Genomic DNA, 21,425 nt, shown 5'->3' on the forward strand with positions numbered 1-21,425 from the left:
GCGGTGGTGACGCTCCCGATGGTCGGCGGCGGTCGGCGAGGTGATGGCTGCGGTGAGGAGGACGGAGGCTGCCGTGGTGAGAGGACGAGGCGACGGGCAGCTTGGTCGAGGCGGCGGCGATGGTTGCGCTATGAGGGGGTGTTGAAACCTGTGGCGAGCTTCCTTCCAGGCGTATGTCCTCTTGCGGCGGCGGCTTGCCGCCATAAGATGGCTACGCTGGACAGGCTAGTGCAGGGAGAAGGGATCCATTCTTCTCTATCATCCTCTTCCTCTCCAACCCAACCACGTGGATGGATTTGAAGCGCGACGAGGGTTGAGATTCTTCTTTGATGGTCGGCCTGCGACGCGGTGGTTGCACGTCGAAGGAGATTAGCTGGTGGTTTTGCTGAATCTAGCATGCACTCTTTAGCGTGGGTGAGTAGAACAATGGGCAAAGGCCTAGCCTTTGGGTCAGCAATGGCGACACCTGCGGGTGCCGTTTTCCGTTTTCCCCTTGGGGCTTGCTGCGTTTTCTATCATTTCCCAATAGGTTCCTCGAGCTACCTCTCTTCGCGGCCGGTGGGGTTGAGGGGACTCTCGCTGGCCACCTCACACTGCCAACTACCAAGCATAAGATGAGAAAGAGAGAAGAAAGAGAGGGAGAGAAGAGTAATTAACACATGGGTCCCATATACTGACTCAGTAAGTTAAAACTAAGTCAACGAGCCATGTCAGGAAAAAAGAACAATTGAAGGATAGTCAAGCCTATAATTTTTTTCATTTTTAAATTTTTATTTTTTAATATTTATAGAAATATTGTACCGGCGAAAATATTTACAGAAGTAGACCCTGCCGCCCTCGGCAGGGTAACGTGAGGGACGGATAAAATGAAAAAAAAACTAGAAAAATGCATTTTTGGCGGGGTGAAAATTGCATTTGCCCCCTTGTAGCCCTTGCAGAGAGTGGCAAGGGACCTCAGTGCAAAATGCGCACACCTTGCCCTCCTCCAATTGGGCGGAAGGGGCCATTTCTATAAATATTTTGGATAGTCCGTAAATATTAAAAAATAAAAATTTAAAAATGAAAAAAAATTCGTCAGGCCTATATTTCTGGCCCGAGTGACTGGACTCTCCCCGCCTCGGCCCATCAATGTTCTCCCGTACGCCGTGCCCAGCCCAACCGCGGCTCAGGACGACGCTAGCTCCTCGCCGGCGGCGACTCAGTTCGCTCGACCGGGACGGGACGACGGCTCCCCTCTCCCGCGAAGCTCGCCGACGGCGACGGCGACCGCCACATCTCGTCCATGCGCAGCTCCGGTCGGAGGTACCCTTCTCCCCGACCTCTAACAACGAGCCTCCTCCTGCCACTGGAATCCGTCTGTCTTGGATACGCCGGTGTTTTTTTACGTCTTCTTCTTCTGCAGATTCCTGCCTTTCAGCTTCAGTCACTCCATGAAGCACACAGGTTTGCTGTTTCGTCCTTTTCAAATCCCCTTTTCCATGCTAAATCATCCTATGTCCTTGTTCATTTATCTTAATCCTGTTTTTTTCCTACTATGTAAAATTCAATCAGATTGGAGATCCACCAGCCCTGCTGTGTGATGTTTGTCTCCCCCACTCATCAGTTTTTGATGCGTGTGCTCATCCGTCAACGACTCAACGGTATGCACCTAAATACTTTCAATTTTTTTTAGAGCAAAGCATGATTTCTGTTTTGTTCTACAATGCTTATCAGAATAGTACTAGTTTTTATGATAGTGAAATCAAGTAGCACATTAGCACTGTGTATTTTCTATGTTGCAAAACTGCTCTGTTCCTGATGGGAAATCAATTTCCTAGTTATTCAATTTCAATATATTTTCAATACTTTTAGCACAGTTAGTTTGTCATTTTTAACTGCCATTCTTAACTAGATATCCCCCAGCAACATGCGGGGTTGCATCCAGTATAAGTTAAAAAGCCAAAGCCCTAACAAATAGAATATGCTCATTGGAGATATTAAAAATACACAAGCCACTCTTGTATTAATATGCTTCTTGGAGATATTGCAAATATTTTTGGCATTTCTAAGATGTACAAATATCTCTCGAATATCATAAAAACTCTATGTATTGGTAGTCACTTGGCCCTTTTCTTTTGGATCAAGGATATCCCACTTTCACTGGAAGCAAATATTGCATCATTCAAACAAAAAGAAGGAAACAAGAACAGGATGTGGTCCCACCAGCTGTATATCAAAAGCACAAATCACACCCCAAAACAATATAAGTTTGTGCAGTTTTGCGAGCAAACGAAAATTGTGACTTGTATTTTCTCCATCTCCTCCTTACCAGATCCTATTCTCCAGCTGCATTGCAGGGTCTGTCCCAGTAGGCTTGCCACATGTACATCTTGATTTTCATTGTTATCTTAGCTCCTCCAGAATCTCTCCTTCTCCCTGCTTCTCATGCGCATAAAAACATGTGCCACCCTCTTTTGAAATGGATGATTTTTTTATAGGATTTGAACTAAATCCTCCAAAAATCATGTAAAATTCTTGCGTTCGAAAAGAGCCCTTAGCCCTTTTCCGAAGAGCCCATTTTGCATCTGTCCTCAACAGGATTTGGCCAACAATTTTCAATCAGATCAAATAGCTGATAGTTCTCTCCAGCTTAACAGATCAAGGAGGTTGAAAACGCTAATCCTTGATCCAAGAAATGAGACCTTCTGAAGCCAAATCTCCCAAACACCAAAGCTGCAACAGTTCTTTTCTCTATTAAGAATTTATTGCATATGTCAAAAATGTAACGGTGCCTATGTTTGAGAGGCACGCCCCTAACCATGTGTCATGCCAGAACAGAACATAATCATTTCGTCTTACACTAATTTGTTTGATTTGAGGAACAGAATAGGCTGGTCTATCACCAATGACATTTGCTTACCCTCTGCACACAAACGAGAGAGACATATGTATATTCCAGAACAAGGCGTCAGGAGTGCATCAAGTTTTTATAATCATGAAAGGCAATGTCAATCAATGGAAGTATAGCAAATCTGAAGCGGGTAAGAAAAATGGTTAGTAAAACAATCAAATCAAAACCCAATACATGCTGAAAGCATGTATGGGAAGGAATGACGTAGATTTGATGCAGATCAATCTTGTCTTAATATTCCTTTAACTACTGTATACACGTGACGAGATAAGTCAGCATACACAGAAACAAAATCAAGGGATGGATGATTGTGATGATCATTAGCTGCCTTCCTGATAGCGGCTTCAGCTTCCTGAATCTCCTCTCCTGAGGTTTCAAATCTATCCAAGTCCACAAAAATATTCCGGAGAGAAGGGAGGTTCACCAGTCCAAAATCAATTTCACCGTAGACATCAATAGTCTCCCACACCGAAAACTGAAGGCAAATCCTTTGAAGCTCTTGCATAGCCCTTGGTTCAAAAGAGAGGCACATTCTATGACAGTAAAAGTGAAATTCTTGTAGACAACGGAATGCACATGTGCCTCTGTGAACAATGAGCCTTCTCTTCTTACGTTCAACATCTATCACTTCCACTACATTAGATGCAAATATCCTGAGAAACTGTAGAGAGGGAAGCTCTGCGAGAGTCACAAGGTACTCCTGCTCCATATAATTGTTCAGATTGATGGATAAGATGGTGAGGCAGGAGAGTGAGGAATTAACCCATCGAGGGAATCCCCTATAGAATGGGCCACTGCTCATAAACCTTTGGAGACAGCAAGGAACTTGTTGCATGAAATCTAGGCCGTAAAGGCCTGGGGATCTAGTGTGAGGTTCTGCAAACTTTTGTGCCTACTTAGGCTGTCGGCAAAGGCATCCCTGAAGATCTCACAATCCTCTTCTGAAGAAAGCATAAGATTCAGAATCCTAAGGCCTGTTAGATCACACACCTCTTGCAGTAAGTTTTCAGTGAGACCGGCGCATGTCAGCTCTTGTAGAGATGTCATATTCCCTAGGGTCAAACCATCTGCCAGACTAACTTTGTGAGCAATCAGCCGGACTAACTGTCGTAATCTGACAAAAGAAGGTGGTAACTGAATCACTGAGCGAGTATCTCTTATGTCCAAAGTCTGTAGAACCTGCAGATTCCCAATACACTCGGGGAGTTTACTGATATTCCCTAGCCGCAGGAACCTTAGGTGATGCAACTTTGCGAGATCATTGAGATGATTGTCCTCTAGATTCGAACAATCATCCAGTCGTAACACACGAAGAACACGAAAGATCATTAGAGGTGGTATGGATTTGACACTGTTGAAGACAGTAAAAGACCTCACTCTGGACAAGCTCTCTCTAGCTTCTGCTGTGGCATATGTATTGGTGGTATAGTATGTTCCATGAAGAAAGGAATCGTTGTCTCTGTAATTGTAAGATAGTCGGCGAACTTTCTTTTGAACAGACGGTACCAGTATACCTTCTTTTTCACTATCTAATGGCATTGCTGCAACAAATCCTTCTTCAGCAGATAACTGATTTGTGAACTCAAGCACCATGTCATGTACTTGACAAGCATGCACCTGACCATCGTTTTCACAAATGCGGCCAATATCTACTGGTTGGATAAGGCTTTTATTCAGGAGCTCATTGAAGTAATTTTCTCCAATCTCCTGTAAGCTTCTCCCATGTTCTCCCTCGTTGGTAATAAAACCCTCTGCTATCCAACTCCAAATCAAAATATCCTTCGCGATAATCGCATCCTCGGGATATTTGCTTAGATACAATAAGCAAGTCTTCAGATGTGGAGGTAGGTCATAGTAACTAAGACTCAGTATTTTCCTCATGTTGTCCACATCAAGGTATTTCCAAGTCCAAAGCCTATAGAATTATTTACCTTCTCCCATTCCTGAATTTGCATCGGTTTACTGGCTAATAAACTTGCTATAGTAATTATAGCTAATGGTAAACCACCACATTTATTTAAAATACTTCTGGTGACTTCACTCAATTCCGGAGCGAACCTGTCTTCAGTGTCAAATACTCTCTTGCTGAGCAACTTGTAGGAGTCGTCATAAGAAAGAGGTTTTAGTTCATAAACAGCACCACCGACACGTTCTGCAACAGCCATTTTTCGGGTGGTTGTGATTATTTTGCTTCCATGATCACCATCTAGCAAAGCAAGCTTGATAACATCCCAGCTGACTCTTCCCATATATCATCAATTACACACAAGAATCTAGTCGTAAGAAGTATAAAACACATGTCAGTAAAGCTAGATAGTAATTGTGTCAAATGACTCCATGGAAAGAGCTCCCATGGAAAGGTATCTGTTAGATTCAGAAATATATGATACTATAGAAAGCTTAATCTATATTTTACAACCTTGAAATTCCATGAAAGTCGAAGAAATAACCCGAAGCGTCAGAACCAACAAAAACCATTGAACCCTGAATTATCATAACCGTTAACTTTTTATCCTTTGAATGAATTTAGAGTTGTTTTAGGTGATATGCTGCTGATGGACATTGACAAGCATGTTTTTGAATTGTTTAGAATTAGTAGATCACCTAAAATTTAGAAAAAGATGCTTCCTAAAGTATAGTTGGCCCAAAAATAATGCTTACAACTATTTTTTTTAAAAAAATATGACCACATTAAACTTGAGAATTGATAAAAAAAATTGTCGTAACATTTTGGGTGAAAAACTTTCAAATGTAACTCTAATATAATTGTAGTGTAATTACATTGTAACTATATTATGTTTTCTATAAAACTTATGTACAAGTTTTATGGAGGTAGTGTGCGTTTTTAATACTTACACTACTGGAGTTCTCTGATCTTTGCTGGATGGTGGAAAAACCACGTTAGTCCCGATTTTAATAGGAATCGGAACTAAAAATCATTTTTAGTCCCAGTTAAAAAGCCCAACGACACTTTATGATCTTTACCAACCGGGACTAAAGATCATTTTTAAGTCCCGGTTCAATTCTTGTCAGATGGTGCTAGGCCGCCAACAATCTTTAGTCCAACCGGGACTAAAGATCAGCACTTTAGTCCCGATTGTTCATACCAACCGGGACTAAAGATTAAAAAAAAGCGCACAGGACCACAGGGGAGGGAGAGCCGCGCGCATCGTGTTCCTTAGGGCCTGTTTAGATCCGTTGGCAAGTTTTTTCACCCTGTCACATCGAATGTTTGGACACATGTATGAAGTATTAAATATAGACAAAAACAAAAACTAATTACACATATTGCGTGTAAAATTGTGAGACGAATCTTTTAAGCCTAATTGTTCCATGATTTGACAATATGGTGCTACAGTAAATATTTACTAATGACGAATTAATGGCTATAGTTACATTTGAAAGTTTTTCACCCAAAAAAACTTGTGGTAATTTGTTCAATAGTCCCTCAAACTTAATTACTCTCCGCTCCCAACTTATGTAGTTTTTTTAGTACTCCAATGTGCGTCTTAATTTTTTGTGAAATTTGCTTGAAGACATTTACTAATTTGGAGTTTTTATGCTTTGAATAGAGCATGTCCTTTATTCTTTTGTGTAAAAACAATTTAGAGTTTTCCGATCCTAAATCAATTTAGTAGGTAAAAAAATTAAGTCAAATTGGACCCTAAAAATGGGTTTAGTTAGTTTAAACACTACCTGTCTTTGCCTTCTAAAAGGAGAGTTGTTTCTAGCCACAGCCCATTTATAGCCTGACAATTAATGTCTTTGAAACCACTTTATAATTTTCGCTTAAGACATTGCTTAGGATCAGCAGGTCACTTCATCTTTGAAATCACTCTAAATTCTTGCCATCTGCCATGGTTGAAAATCGAATGGTTTTTGCAAAAGTAGGGTTGAATTGTATCTTATTGTAAAGTTGATGGATGTTTCCAACATTCCCCCAATAGTTCTGGCCTCCGGGAGTCAAACTTCACCATTTGACCACTCTATCCGTTTCAGGTTATAAGACGTTTTGACTTTGATCAAAGTCAAACCGCTTCAAGTTTGACTAAGTTTATAGACAGTAATATTTACATTACCAAATTAGTTTTTATTAAATTAATAATAAAATATATTTTTATAATAAATTTATCTTGAGTCAAATATATTACTATTTTTTTTCTATAAACTTAGTCAAACTTGAAGCAGTAAAGTCAAAATATCTTATAACCTGAAACAGAGAGTACAATATATCAAATGGTACTAAGATTTGTAACTTGTAAATGAAACCATTAAATCTCTTTCACAAAAAAAAAAATTCAAATCTGCCTACAATATTCATGTATTAGGTCATAGTAGAAGTTTGAGACTAGGCGATATCTAAATTTATCTTAACATGGTGGGTGCTAAATTTTATAAAGAGTGAAGTCCATTTAAGTATTTAACCCACCTTAACTATTTGCCAAGTCTAGAAGTTAAGAAATCAATGTCAACTACGATACTGGACAACTTATACCCTTAACTATTAAAATTGGTTAGAATACCCCTTCAACCTGGTAATGGTGGTTTTCATGTTGGCATCCTAATAATATGTTTTTTATGTGGGAACTAATTTTTATTTTTCTAAGTGGGTGCATGCTTAGTTAAAAAGTAAATGTTTTGGATTCTAATCACTTAACTTTGCAAAAACAACTGTTCAAACTGGGTTGAATTGTTCTTTGGGGGGGGAGGGGGGTGGGGGAGAGTGTATTTTGAGCGGTTTTGGGTGTTGCGGATACACCTTGTGAACAAATTACTTAATTCAATAAAGAACAAGTTTAAGCATCCAGAAGTGTCTTGTTGCTTTTTCTTAGTGTCTTCATTTTCTTTTTCTTTTTTCGCTTAGCACCATTTTTTTCAAGATAATAAACCTAAAAAACTTTCTAGTACGCTAAGAAAGAATTTTGTAAAGTTCCATTGGTTAATTCCTCATCGTTTAGGAGTAATTGTATTATTAGGTTTGGTCTAGTTTAATCTATTTTTTTACCTCTTACATGATTTGTTATGTTTGGTTCGTCGAGATGATATTACACTAACAGTTCAACGTCAAGGAAACAATTGGAGTAACTAAGACATGTAATCAGTCATTAGGTATGCTAGCAAATTGAAAATGCATAGGTAAAAATAGTGTACAAAATTTAAATGAATGTTTCATGTTGGCAACTTAAAAATGAAATAAATATGTTCATGATAAATCAATGTGAATAATTGAAAAGTTATATACATAAATGTACCTCTTATTCTGCAGGATTTCTCTAATTTTATTTATAAGTTGGAAGTCTGCTAGTCCTTCAAATATGTTGGCTTTGTTGTCAAGTTGATGGAGTATACTCTTTAGAATATTCCTGATATCAGATTTGTTGGACACCAATGCAAAGAAATGGCAATCAAACTTTACTCTGAGCTCATGAAGCAATGCGTTGGCAATCGTTGTCTTGCCGAGGCCTCCAAATCCAACAATCGAAATTATATCTCGGTGTTTCCTCAATTTTCCATCTTCCTCCATGAGTGTCTTCACTAGCACATTCTTTGGCCCATCGAGACCGACTAGCTCCGTCTCCTTTTTGTACATAGCACCTAGCCGAGGATCAATACTCTCCGATCTTCGTGCAATGACAGCATCATCAATCTTGTACCTCTCGCGGCGCTTACTCGCATCCTCAAGAAGTTTCTTGATGTCCTTTATCTCCCTTGCAATCTGATGGTGAGCCACAACCTTCTTGAATAAGTTGTTAGTCCTGTCAATCATCCCCTTGAAGCTGAACAACTTGGCAACGGGGTGCCCATCCTTACCGGCACTCACCATGAAGGTATCGATAGAATCCTCGATGTCGTAGGACAGCTCCCTAACATCTCTCACCCAAATCTTAACCTGCTCGTCGATCTGATCGACGGGCACCTCGGATACCTTGTGGAGTGCCGCACCCAAGCTTACCAACGTACTCCTCCTGGAGGGACTCGATCTCCTTCTTCACGCCCTTCTGCAGCTTGTACTCCCCAACCAGCAGCTTCGCAAATTTGAGGAGCAGAGTGTTTATTGCTCCTGTTACAATCTCCATAGTTATGTCATAGGCAAGGGAACAAGAGGTGTTGAGGGTGTTGGTTTGCAAAAGGTGTTCTTGCCCTTGGCTTTATGGAGCACCAGCTTCCAAAGGCAGGCATAAATGGCTAGATGGTTAGGCTCGATGGAATATAATGATCACCAAAGCTACTTTTCTCTTCTTCTTTTTTATTTTAAGAAACATCAATCATCAATGAGTAGTTTAGTTGCATTATTGTACTAGCTAGAACATGACCCTAACCCGTGAACCATGACTATTACGTCACGTCCATGAGGAAAGAAACCACTACTTTAATTCCCAAAGTATGAAACCGGATATTGTAACCTGAAGTGTAAATAGTTACGGAGGTGGCCTTCATATGCCACGGCTATTTGTAGGATCGAATCATAAGAACTAAGCCAACCAGAGGGGGGGTGAATGGTTGGTATACCCAAAAACCGAAAATTTTTATCGGAAATAAAAGTTACCCTCGAAATCGATGGATCGCGGTTTGACCGAAGTAGTTGCACCGGTCTGACCGCCTGATGAACGTCGGTCTGACCGATGTAGATCGATCAGTCGAACCACTGAGAATGCCTGCCGCGCCTGTCGCCGCTGCCGGTCTGACCGCCGTGTACCCGCCGGTCTGACCGCCGCTTGCCGCCAGTCTAACCGCCGGTAGATCGCCGGTTAGACCGCCGAAACCCGGTAAACACAAATCGAAGAACTCTTAAAGTGGATGACGACTTTATTGATTCTCTCTGTGTTTAGAAAGTGCACCAACAGCTCTCCTTACAAAAATTTCGACTAAACTCAAAACCCTAACTAAAAACTCAACTTAATTGCTCTCTAAAGCGATACCGGGAAGCCTCACGCTCCCCCTCTATTTATACATGAGGTAGGCAGCCTAAAGCCACGAACCAAACTCATACTAGGAGTCCTAAACACCTTAGGAAACCCTCTAGTATAAGAAAGAAACTTTACATAACCAATCGTACCAAATTTGGACTCCTTCCAAATTCGACTCCGCATCCCATACGCACACAATAACTCCATCGTATGCCATATGGAATCTCCATCAACCACGTGCATCAACTCTAGCCTTAGTATCCCGTATGATCTCTGACTGCCACGGACGTCGTCTTATCCCCAAGCCGACTCCTGGTCCATCACCGCAAATACTCTCCCGAGACATCGAGTCACCTACACATGGAACAAACAAAGAAACCATATTCCGAGACCAAGCTATCTCCAACTTGACTCATTAGCAACAAACAATAGTATTACATACGTATAGTATCTATCTAAAAGTCATAATCATGAAATAAACTCGGATATCCAAATAAACAACCCGAAACCGAAACTGACACTGTGTCGGCCGGTCAGACCGTGGGCTGGCCGGTCCGACCGCTCAATCACCGCCGGTCCGACCGGCTACCAGAGCCCGGTCTGACCGGTCACATGAAATAATAAACCTGCGATCACCTGTGAAATCCAATCATCTCCAAAACCACTTCGTGAAAAAATTCCAAATAACAAAACCAATAATCTCCAATGCCCAATTGTTCATCACATAATAGTAATCAAAAACTTCTTTGATTTTACAATCTCCCCCTTGATGAACACATTGGCAAATTCATAAAAATGTTTTGGTGTTTGGAAAAATAAAAACAAAAGTGGTAAAAAGCACACTTCGTACAATTGTACACATCGTGCTCAAAAATCCAAAAGAAAACTTCTCCCCCTTTTTAAAAGAAAGAAATTCCCAATTGAACCAAAAACATGCTCTTCTCAACAACTCTTCAAAAAAATTTTTCCTTGCTTCTCCAAAAATCCAAAAATTTTCACATTACTTCTCCCCCTTTTGACAATGATTTCATCAAGCATAGGAATTAGGTTCATTAATGTTCAAGAGCTCAGCATACATATAGCATATCATGTCATGTGTTGCAATAAAAAGAAGATGAACCCATCTATATCATAACAAGCATGCATTAAAGTATAACCATGAACCAAAGATTTTACAATTAAGCTTGAATCAACAATCAGAATTCATGATTTTAAATGATTTATAATGCAACATCTTAACAAGCACATAGGTTGAAGAATAAACACGAAACACATATATCTATTGCATTTATCACTCTTTCTCAAATAACCTTTAGCACAAAATAACCAAGAGAATTTTTCAACTTTTTCTTTTCTTGAGCCTTTTTCTCATATTTTTCTCTTTTATTCCGGGTACGTCCCTGTCGTCAAGACTGTTTCCAGGGATTCGGCACCCATTATTTTGCTCATATCGAATACGTCCTTGTCGTCAAGACTGTTTCCAAGGATTCAGTATTCATTTTTTTCATATTTTTATTCTCTTTTTCACAATGAGCAATTAAAGCTATTTAAGGAATAACAAGTCAATAAAGCATATATATAGAGCATTTATAAATCAAACCATATGCTAGCATCAACATTGCATATTTTCTTAATTCAAGTAAAGAATTTAAGTGTCATGCATCATCTCCCTTAAAAGCAAAATCTAAATATCATGAAAAGACTAGAATACATACAAGCTATGCTAGAGACAAATAAACCTTCAAAGTATTGCTAGCATGCACAAGAAAATACCATATGCATAAACAAAAGCTCTCTTTTCTCAATTTTTATCATTGTCATATTATTGCTTGCTAAAACCATGAGGTACAAACTCCCCCTCAAACCATGCCAAAAGAATGAATTATGCCCAATTCACCACGAAGAAAAGTAAAGCGATTAGAATCCAAAGGTTTAGTGAAAATATCAGCAATTTGCAACTTGGTGTCCAAAAACTGCAACTCAACATCTCACTTCTCAACATGATCCCTCAAAAAGTGAAAACGAATATCAATGTTCTTTGTGCGTGAGTGTTGAACAGGATTCTTAGCAATATTAATAGCACTAGTATTATCACAAAAGAGAGGTACTTTCTCAAAAGTAAGACCATAATGTTTCAAAGTAGATAAAAGCCAAAGAATCTGTGAACAACAACTAGCAGCAGCAACATATTCAGATTCAGCAGTTGATTGAGCAACACTAGATTGTTTCCTAGAAGACCATGCAATCAATGATGTACCAAGAAAATGACATGTTCCACTAGTACTTTTTCTATCAATTCTACAACCTCCAAAATCAGCACCAGAATATCCACTTAAGCATATAGTAGATGAAGTAGAATACCAAATTCCAAACTCAAGTGCATGATTCAAATACCTCATTATTCGCTTGACCGCTTGACGATGTCAAGCACGAGGAGAAGCTTGAAAGCGCGCACACAAACACATAGCAAATTGTATGTCTGGCCTAGAAGCAGTTAGATACAATAAAGATCCAATCATACTTCTATACTCCTTTTGATCAACAGTTTCACCATCTTCATCAGGATCCAACACAGCTGTAGAACCAATTGGTGTTGAAATTGGCTTGCAATTCTCCATCTTGAACCGTCTCAAAAGATCCTTCGTATACTTCGTTTGATGCACAAAAGTACCTTGAGGTTCAAAAGAAGCAACAAATGCAGAATTTGCACAAACATCATGAGTCGTTACCTTAGACCTTGTAGTCCGCTCACCTATATTACCAATAATTTGTTCAAGCGGATGTCGTCGTTGAATGTGCAAAGGAGCCGTGACTTCTGAAGTTGATCCACGTTCTGTATTAGTACTGGTCAAAGTAGTAATCTCCGGAGGACCATCTCGATCAGCATCAGCAGTACCCGAACCCGACGACCCTGGCCGGTCTGACCGCTCCTCATGAGCCGGTCTAACCGGAGGTGTGCCGGCGGTCTGACCGGCCTAGCGCTCGGTCTGACCGGCCGAGCCAACCTCGTCGTCATAGTCATCGTCGCTCTCGTCTTCAAAAATACAACCATCCTCCCCCTGAACCTGTGACAGTGTACTTGCAATATCGGGTCTAGTACCTGGACTAGCCTCATCAAAAGAAACCTCGCAAGTCTCCACGATTTTGTTAGTCCCCAAAATAAGTACACGATAGCCACGAGTATGTGCGGGGTAACCAAGAAACAATCCATCGGTAGAACGTGCCTCAAACTTATCCAAATTTCCAGATTTCAAGACAAAGCACTTACAACCAAAAACACGCAAATGTGAAACTTTGGGTTGATGACCAAATCGAAGTTCATAAGAAGTTTTTCTAAGTTTAGATCTCAAGAAAACTCGATTTGAAATATAACAAGCAATGTTAATCGCCTCAGCCCAAAATTTTCTTGGAGTTTTATACTCATCCAACATCGTTCTAGCCATCTCAACCAAAACACGATTTTTCCTTTCAACAACACCATTTTGTTGAGGAACACGAGGAAAAGAAAATTCATGTTCAAGACCTCTTTCGTTGCAAAATTGTTCAAAAGAAGCATTTTTAAATTCACCACCATTATCACTTCGAATTCTTTTCAAAGAACCAGGAAATTCAAGATCCAATCGAAGAAACAAACCACGAAAGTGTTGAAAAGCTTCGTCCTTAGTTGCCATAAAGAAAACCCAAGAATATCGAGAAAAATCGTCAACAATAACCAACACATACCACTTTCCTCCAACAGATTGCACTCTAGCTGGACCAACAGTGTCCATATGTAATAGCTGTCCCGGTGCATCTGTCATCACAGAAACAATAGGAGCATGTGAAGTAGAAACCATCTTAGCATTACGACACGGTGTACAAACCAAATCAAGATCTTTCTTAAGTTTAGGCAAACCACGAACAAGATCCAAACCACTTAACCTAGTGAGATAATCAAAACCAACATGTCCAAGTCTACGATGCCAAAACATCACATGTTTATCAAACTTAGCAACCAAACATGTTATCACAGGTGAAACAGGATTTTCAAAATCAGCTTTAAACACTCTTCCATAGCGAGAAATATTCAACACAGAATCACCACAAGAATCAAAAACTTTACTTCCAGTTTTCTTAAAGTGAACCTCAAAATTTTCATCAACAATTTGTGAAACTGAAAGCAAATTGTATTTTAAGTCCTCAACCAAAGCTACATTCTTTAATTCAAATTTTTTATTTACTTTAACCAAACCTGTAGCGAGAACGGCACTTGTAGCAGCATCACCAAAGATAATCGATTCAGTCTTGGATGCCTTCTTTAGGGAGGAGAACCAATTTTTATCACCGGTCATATGCCGCGAACAACCGGAATCCACGATCCACACGTTCTCCTTCTTTGCCACCAAAGCCTACACACAAGCAGAAGTCGAACCCTCAGTACTGGGGTTAGATGATAATAAAAATTTAGAAATCCAGTACTGAGACACACGACCAGAAGATCCAATAGGCATATATCCACGTGCAAAATCAATTTTAGAATTTTCAGAAAAATTCCTCTGAGGCCGGTCTGATCGAGGTACAGTGGCTGGTCTGACCGAGGGTATTCAGCCGGTCTGACCGCGGGACCCACTGCGGTTTGACCGGTTTCCTCGAGGGAAAACCCGATTTTTGCCACTTTGATTTTGCAAAAGCAATTTCTCTCTCCTTTTTCTGTTTACGAGCTAATCTGAAACAAAAACCAACAATATGTCCATCTTTGCCACAAAAAGAACAAGTATATTTTTCACGATGATTAGACACATTGATAGCATTAGAAGATTTAGCAACACAAGCAACAACAGGAGATTTTCCATGCACAACATTGGATTTTGAAGAAGATGCACTCATAGTAGACATGATACCAGCAGATTTAAACACAGTTTTGTTAGTATCAGGTTTAACCAAAATCTCACCACTTCTAGCACCAGCACCTAACACAACAGGAGGATGTCTAGAATTATGAGCATAAGGATTAAAACCTAAACCACGGTTATGTGTGCTAACCTTTGATTGATCCAAAATCATGTTGAGGTTCTTTTTACCATCAGAAAATCTTAGCAAAGAATTTTTCAAGTAAGAAATCTCTTTTTCCAAATTAGCACAATTTTCACAATCTACCATGACACCTTTGCTTTTACGACATTTAGGGCAAGAAAGCACTTCATTGTTTTTCACAATATCTTCCATGTACTCAACACGACCTAAAGCATCTTTTAGTTTCATCTTATTCAAATTACATGTTGAGCAATCCAAAACATCATGAGGTTGTTTTAACTTTTTAGCCGAAATCATGTTAAACATCAAACTAGCATGAAAAGCAATTTGATATTTTTGCAACAATTTTTTGGTTAAAAACAACTCATCCAAAGTGCGTGTATGCAAAACAAAACTACAAGCAAGAGAAGATCTATTTTTCAAATCATGTGCAGCATTAACATCTCTAATTTTTGAAATCTCATTCATTAAAACCTCACAATTTTCACAATCATCATCATTAGGAATAAGAGATTTTAACCTATCAATTTCAAATTTAAGAGATTTAATGATAAATTCCTGTTTTCTATACATCTTCTCACACTTCTTATTTTTTGCACTCAAAATATTAATAGCTTCCTCAAAAGCACTCACCTCATTATCTTCATACTCTATATCAGATTTACCACGCGCCATGAAGCAAACATCGGAGACGTTATTTCCCTTATCATCATCTCCACTTTCACCATCTATATCACTTAGTGGCTCGAAGACGGCGCAAACTTGTTGAAAAGCCTTCCTAAGATTCTCCATCTTCCTCCCTTGGTAAGAACCCTTCGACTTGTTGTTGTTGGGCTTGTTGTTGTTGGTCTTCTCACTATCTTTGTCTTCTCTTTTGCCTCTCCCAAGCTTAGGACAATGCGAACGAAGATGATCAATTGAACCACATTCAAAGCAACGATTTGGACCACCTCTTTTCCTGTTCCTGGCATTATTCATAGCTCGAGCAATTCTGTTAGCAACCAAAGCCAAATCCTCCTCCTCGATTTGTTCGAGTTGATCATCGGATGTGGCATTAAAAACAGCAAGAAAAGAGGACTTAGATGAAGAAGCATCAACATCCAAAGAGGAAGAAGAAGAAACCAACGCACTAGACTTAGAATTAGCTTTTCGAGAAAGAACATTCATCTCATGTGTTTTCAATTTTGTATAAAGTGAATCCAAAGTCAAAGTAGACATGTTAACAGACTCCTGAATAGATGTAACTTTCATCTCCCAAATAGACATGTCGAGACCATTAAAAAAGTGACGAGAAATCTCAGATTGTGGATAATTAGCATCATAAAAAGAATCAACAGATCTAAGATCACTCAAAATTTTATTAAACCGAGAAAGATAGTCATCCAAAGCTTCTTCAGGTTTCATCTCAAATTTAATATACTCCTTTTTGAAAAGATCTCGACGAAGCTCTTTAATGTTATTTGTTCCTTGATGAAAATTACTCAAAGCAACCCAAATCTCATGAGCAGTTTGAAGATGAGCAATACGATCATAATCCGAACGAGAAATACCACTCAAAAGAATGTTACGAGCTTTGCAATTTTGTTCAAAAGCAGTTTTTTCAGCAGTAGTATTAATAGCTTCAGGAATCACATAAGCATTAGAAACTTTTCTCCAAATATCATAATCTTCAGCCATAATGTAAGATTGCATCCTACTACACCAATGAGAAAAATCTGTTCCATCGAAAACATGAGGCTTAGTTGAAAACCTAGCGGGAGTAGCCATGGCAAAAACTCTATATCGATAAAAATCTAAAGAAGAAAACAAGGCTCTGATACCACTTGTAGGATCGAATCACAAGAACTAAGCCAACCAGAGGGGGGTGAATGGTTGGTATACCCAAAAACCGAAAACTTTTAGCGGAAATAAAAGTTATCCTCGAAATCGATGGATCGCGGTCTGACTGAAGTAGTTGCACCGGTCTGACCACCTGATGAACGTCGGTCTGACCGATGTAGATCGATTGGTCGAACAGCCTGCCGCGCCTGTCGCCGCTGCCGGTCTGACCACCGTGTACCCGCCGGTCTGACCATCGGTAGATCGCCGGTTAAACCGCCGAAATCCGGTAAACACAAATCGAAGAACTCTTAAAGTGGATGACGACTTTATTGATTCTCTCTGTGTTTACAAAGTGCACCAACAACACTCCTTACAAAAATTTCTGACTAAACTCGAAACCCTAACTCAAAACTCAACTCAATTGCTCTCTAAAGCGATACCGGGAAGCCTCACGCTCCCCCTCTATTTATACATGAGGTAGGCAGCCTAAAGCCACGAACCATACTCATACTAGGAGTCCTAAACACCTTAGGAAACCCTCTAGTACAAGAAAGAAACTTTACATAACCAATCGTACCAAATTTGGACTCCTTCCAAATTCGACTCCGCATCCCATATGCACACAATAACTCCATCGTATGCCATATGGAATCTCCATCAACCACGTGCATCAACTCTAGCCTTAGTATCCCACATGATCTCTGACCACCACGGACGTCGTCTTATCCCCAAGTCGACTCCCGGTCCATCACCGCAAATACTCTCCCGAGACATCGAGTCACCTACACATGGAACAAACAAAGAAACCATATTCCGAGACCAAGCTATCTCCAACTTGACTCATTAGCAGCAAATAATAGTATTACATACGTATAGTATCCATCTAAAAGTCATAATCATGAAATAAACTCGGATATCCAAATAAACAACCCGAAACCGAAACCGACACAGTGTCGGTCGGTCAGACCGTGGGCTGGCCGGTCCGACCACTCAATCACCGCCGGTCCGACCGGCTACCAGAGCCCAGTCTGACCGGTCACATGAAATAATAAACCTGCGATCACCTGTGAAATCCAATCATCTCCAAAACCACTTCGTGAATAAATTCCAAATAACAAAACCAATAATCTCCAATGCCCAATTGTTCATCACAGAATAGTAATAAAAAACTCCTTTGATTTTACACTATTGACCGACGTACATGTCCCTTCTTCTTTTATGTGTTCATCATCGTCAACCATTCGTGACATGGCCACATGTCAGCCAGTACCCTCCATATTTTAATGTATGACGTCGTTGACTTTTCGACCAACGTTTGACCATTCGTTTTATTTAAAATTTTTGTGTAAATATGAAAATATTTATGTCATGCTTAAAGAACATTTGATTATGAATCAAATTACAATAAAATAAATGATAATTACATAAATTTTTTGAATAAGACGAATAATCAAACATTGGACAAAAAGTCACCGGCGTTATACATTAAAATATGGAGGAAGTACAAAACAAAACACCTCCGAGGGATTTTTAGCACAAATGAGCAGTTTTAACTGGATCAAATTGACATGTGGTTCCAAAATGACATCATGGTGAAAGTTCTTCAAAAATGGCATGTGGTTATTTGAAACGATCGTCATCTTTGTGGGTAGAATGCATGCTTGGCTTCGAGGCTAATAAGTAGAGACGATTGGTTAAATATACTACTTTTTGTGTATATTTGTCTATTCGCCCTCCTTTTCTTATCGAACTCTATTAGTCTCCATTTGGTTGTTTCATTAGAATGTAAAACTGTTTGGATTAGAGAAACTTCCTTGCCAATGCAGACTGAACTAATAGTGGTGAGATGCCACACTCTCGCATCTAGAGTTTTGAAGAAAAAAAAATGTGATCCATTTGGAAAACCGGTAACCAGATAAAAGTTTCAATCCAAATTATTTAATAATAAAAAACGGTTGCAAGAGGAAGTTCATATCTTCAGTGGCGGAGCTAGAAAATTTATATCTTGGATCAATTATCATTACTGAATATTTCAGTGGGATCATTTATGCAAATTTGAATGGATTTATATGGAAAATAAAACAAAAGATTCTCAAAGGTGATTGTGAAAACGCTATGGGATCAACCGGCCCGACATCATAATATGGATTCACCACTGCATATATTCTTGTGGAATATATACATTATTATATCTAATCTTACTGTTTCACCAAACATCGATTGGGCTAGCCTCGAACTAAAGGTGACAAGCGCACAACTCCATTTTTTTTCAATCATTTTTCCTTTTTCGCCACTGACTGTGTGTGCCACCTTTTTCTTTTGTTTTCTTAATTACTCCTTTTCTCCATTATAAATGTACTACTACCTATGTAGTGCGATTTTATATTTAAATTTGACTTATTGCAGATGGTACGCCGACGGATCTCGACCAATAATCGGCAGGATTTCCATCCCACAGCTCGCATCTGTATAATCTGCATATCTTATAGGTGTAGTATGTAGGAATTTAAAATGTGCTGCATTTAATTTCTACGTTTTTCACTTTCCTGCATTTTGTACAACCAGTGTGCTCTAAAAAAAAAACTACTGTTCCTGCTTTGCGGAATCACATAATGTAATGCAAGATGGGTTCGTCGTTCGGCGAACATAGTAGCACACAGGAAGGTGTTTCAAACAATTGTATCACGACCAGGATTTCTGTCCACCGGGTTTTCTTTTGTCTTGCTAGTAGACGATTGTAAAGAGTTTGAGTGACTCCTAGCTTTGGTGTGTAACCCTAAACATAATACATATGGCTCAATGTTGTTGCATACTCTCTCCGTCCCATAAAAAACTAACCTAGTATTAGATGTGACACATTATAGTACTACAAATCTGGAGATACCACTGTCCAGATTTACTGTACTAAAATATGTCATATCCAGTCTTAGACATTTTTTCGGGATGGAGGGAGTATGTTGCCATGCTACACGCACGACCAATATAAATGTGTGTATTTGACTCTCCTGGTCGGTTAGTAACTATGCTACTGTAACAATATTTTAGTATTCTTATGCATGCACCTGAATAGTACTAGCAATCAGATTGATTCATGTACATATGGGCCCCATACAAAGGACGTACACGTGATGGAGTATTTCCACCGCGCATCACACAATGGCTTCTGCATGTCTGCGCCCGTGTGGAGGAGGGTGCATGCGTACTGCGGTGCCTTGCAGGGGAGCGCACGGCGACGGGATCTTCGTAGGTATCGCGCCGATCCCGTCGCGATGGCGGATGGTGTACCGATGTATAGCATTCCTAATTCAAAATAGCGCAATGACCACGATGAATAACTCATTATGGATAGTTTGATTCTTGGAACCAAACAATGCTTCCACACGCCACTAGCCCACTAGCTCTAGGTGTCTCCCTCCTTACTCTTAACTATTACTTCCCTGCGCGTCGCTCCAAGGCAAGGGGCGACACGGGAGGCGATTCTTCCCCCCCCCCCCCACCACCCCACCACACCTCCTCCTCCCCCGCCTCACCACCGCTAGAGCAGCCGCCGGAAACCGTGCGGCTGCAAGGACGGCGGCTGCGGGGCCTCACCCCTTCTCCATGGAGGCCACGGAGGTCGGCACCCACGACCAGTCTGGGGACGACGGCGGCCGCGAGGGGGGTGAGCTGGAGCTGGCGCGCCTCGTCGAGGTCGGGACGCCTGCGGCGAGGAGGGATGCAGTTTGGCGAGGAGGGGAGACCGCGACGGTCGTGGTGGCTGGCTGGTGCCGGCGTCAAGCTAGAGGGCTGCCGGCATACCTCCTTGGCGTGGCAGTGGCTAGGCGCCGTGGCCGGCGATGGGTGACGCCAGGGTGGTGTGGGAAGCAGCGGATCCGGAGTCCCCTAGGCCGGATCCGGCCATCCTCGCATAGATCTGGCGTAGCAGCGGTGCGACGCGGCTTGTGGCGGCTCGGCGGCGTTTGCGCGGCAGCAAGGCGTGCGGCCGGCCTGGAGGTGAGTGGCGGCGGCGTGCGGCCGAGCCGGGCGGCGGCGGAGGCGGCTCGGAGGTTGGAAGCGGCGGTGACGGCGACGGCTCGGGGGCGTGGCCTGCCCCGGCGGTGTGGCCCACCCCATGGTGCTGGCGGTGGTGCTGCCCGGGGGCGGTGCGCTGCTGTGCTGCCTGGCCGCTCGGCGGTCGGTGCAGCCCTTTGGCGCGGCTAGGCCTCGGCAGCCGGGAAGCCGTCACGGTGACCTTAAAGCGGGCGCCGGAGCCAGGGCGGCCGCGTTTCCGGTGTCGGCGCAGGCCCAGATGGTAGTGCAAAGGGAGCTGGCAGCGGTGGGTCGTCTTTCTCGTTGCCGGTCGGCACCCTCACCCTTCCTAGAGCTCCTCCCCTTCTTTGCGGGGAGTTTCTAGGCTGGATTGAGGGGCCAGCTTGTCAGCGGGGGAAGCTCAGGCTGCCGAAGCAATGCCACCTAGTCCAGTGTTCTCCTTCGGCCAGATCTAGCGAAGAGGCCGGCGGGTGGTGGAACGGAAGGGTCCTGGGCCAGCTCTCAGCGATGGTGGTTTGATGAAGTCGACCGACGGCGGGGCGTCGGTGCGGTGTGGTGGCAGTCTTGTTGTTGGCAGGATTGGATGCTGGCTGGCGGATGGGCGTCGGTCGGGTGTGGCGGAAGCCATGTGTCCTCGGTCGGATTGGGCGACGGACCACGGCGGTAGGGGTTCCGAGCGAGAGCTTAGCCCAATTTCTTTGGGACAAAAGTGACTACACCTTCGGGTGTGGTAACTCTCCTGAGGGCATTGTTGAGGTACCCCT

The 21,425-nt window shown here is 41.6% G+C and overlaps 1 long non-coding RNA gene across 1 annotated transcript; it reads left to right on the plus strand.

Moving 5' to 3' along the window:
• The first annotated feature begins 1,114 nt into the window (after window positions 1-1,114).
• On the plus strand, window positions 1,115-19,638 carry LOC107281519 (uncharacterized). The gene is made up of 4 exons (XR_001547353.3): window positions 1,115-1,302; window positions 1,403-1,443; window positions 1,552-1,640; window positions 19,039-19,638. It is a non-coding gene; the product is annotated as an uncharacterized lncRNA (long non-coding RNA).
• Window positions 19,639-21,425: the final 1,787 nt, after the last annotated feature.

Source organism: Oryza sativa, chromosome 7 (genome assembly GCF_034140825.1).
Source record: "Oryza sativa Japonica Group chromosome 7, ASM3414082v1".
NCBI classification, from domain to species: domain Eukaryota; kingdom Viridiplantae; phylum Streptophyta; class Magnoliopsida; order Poales; family Poaceae; genus Oryza; species Oryza sativa.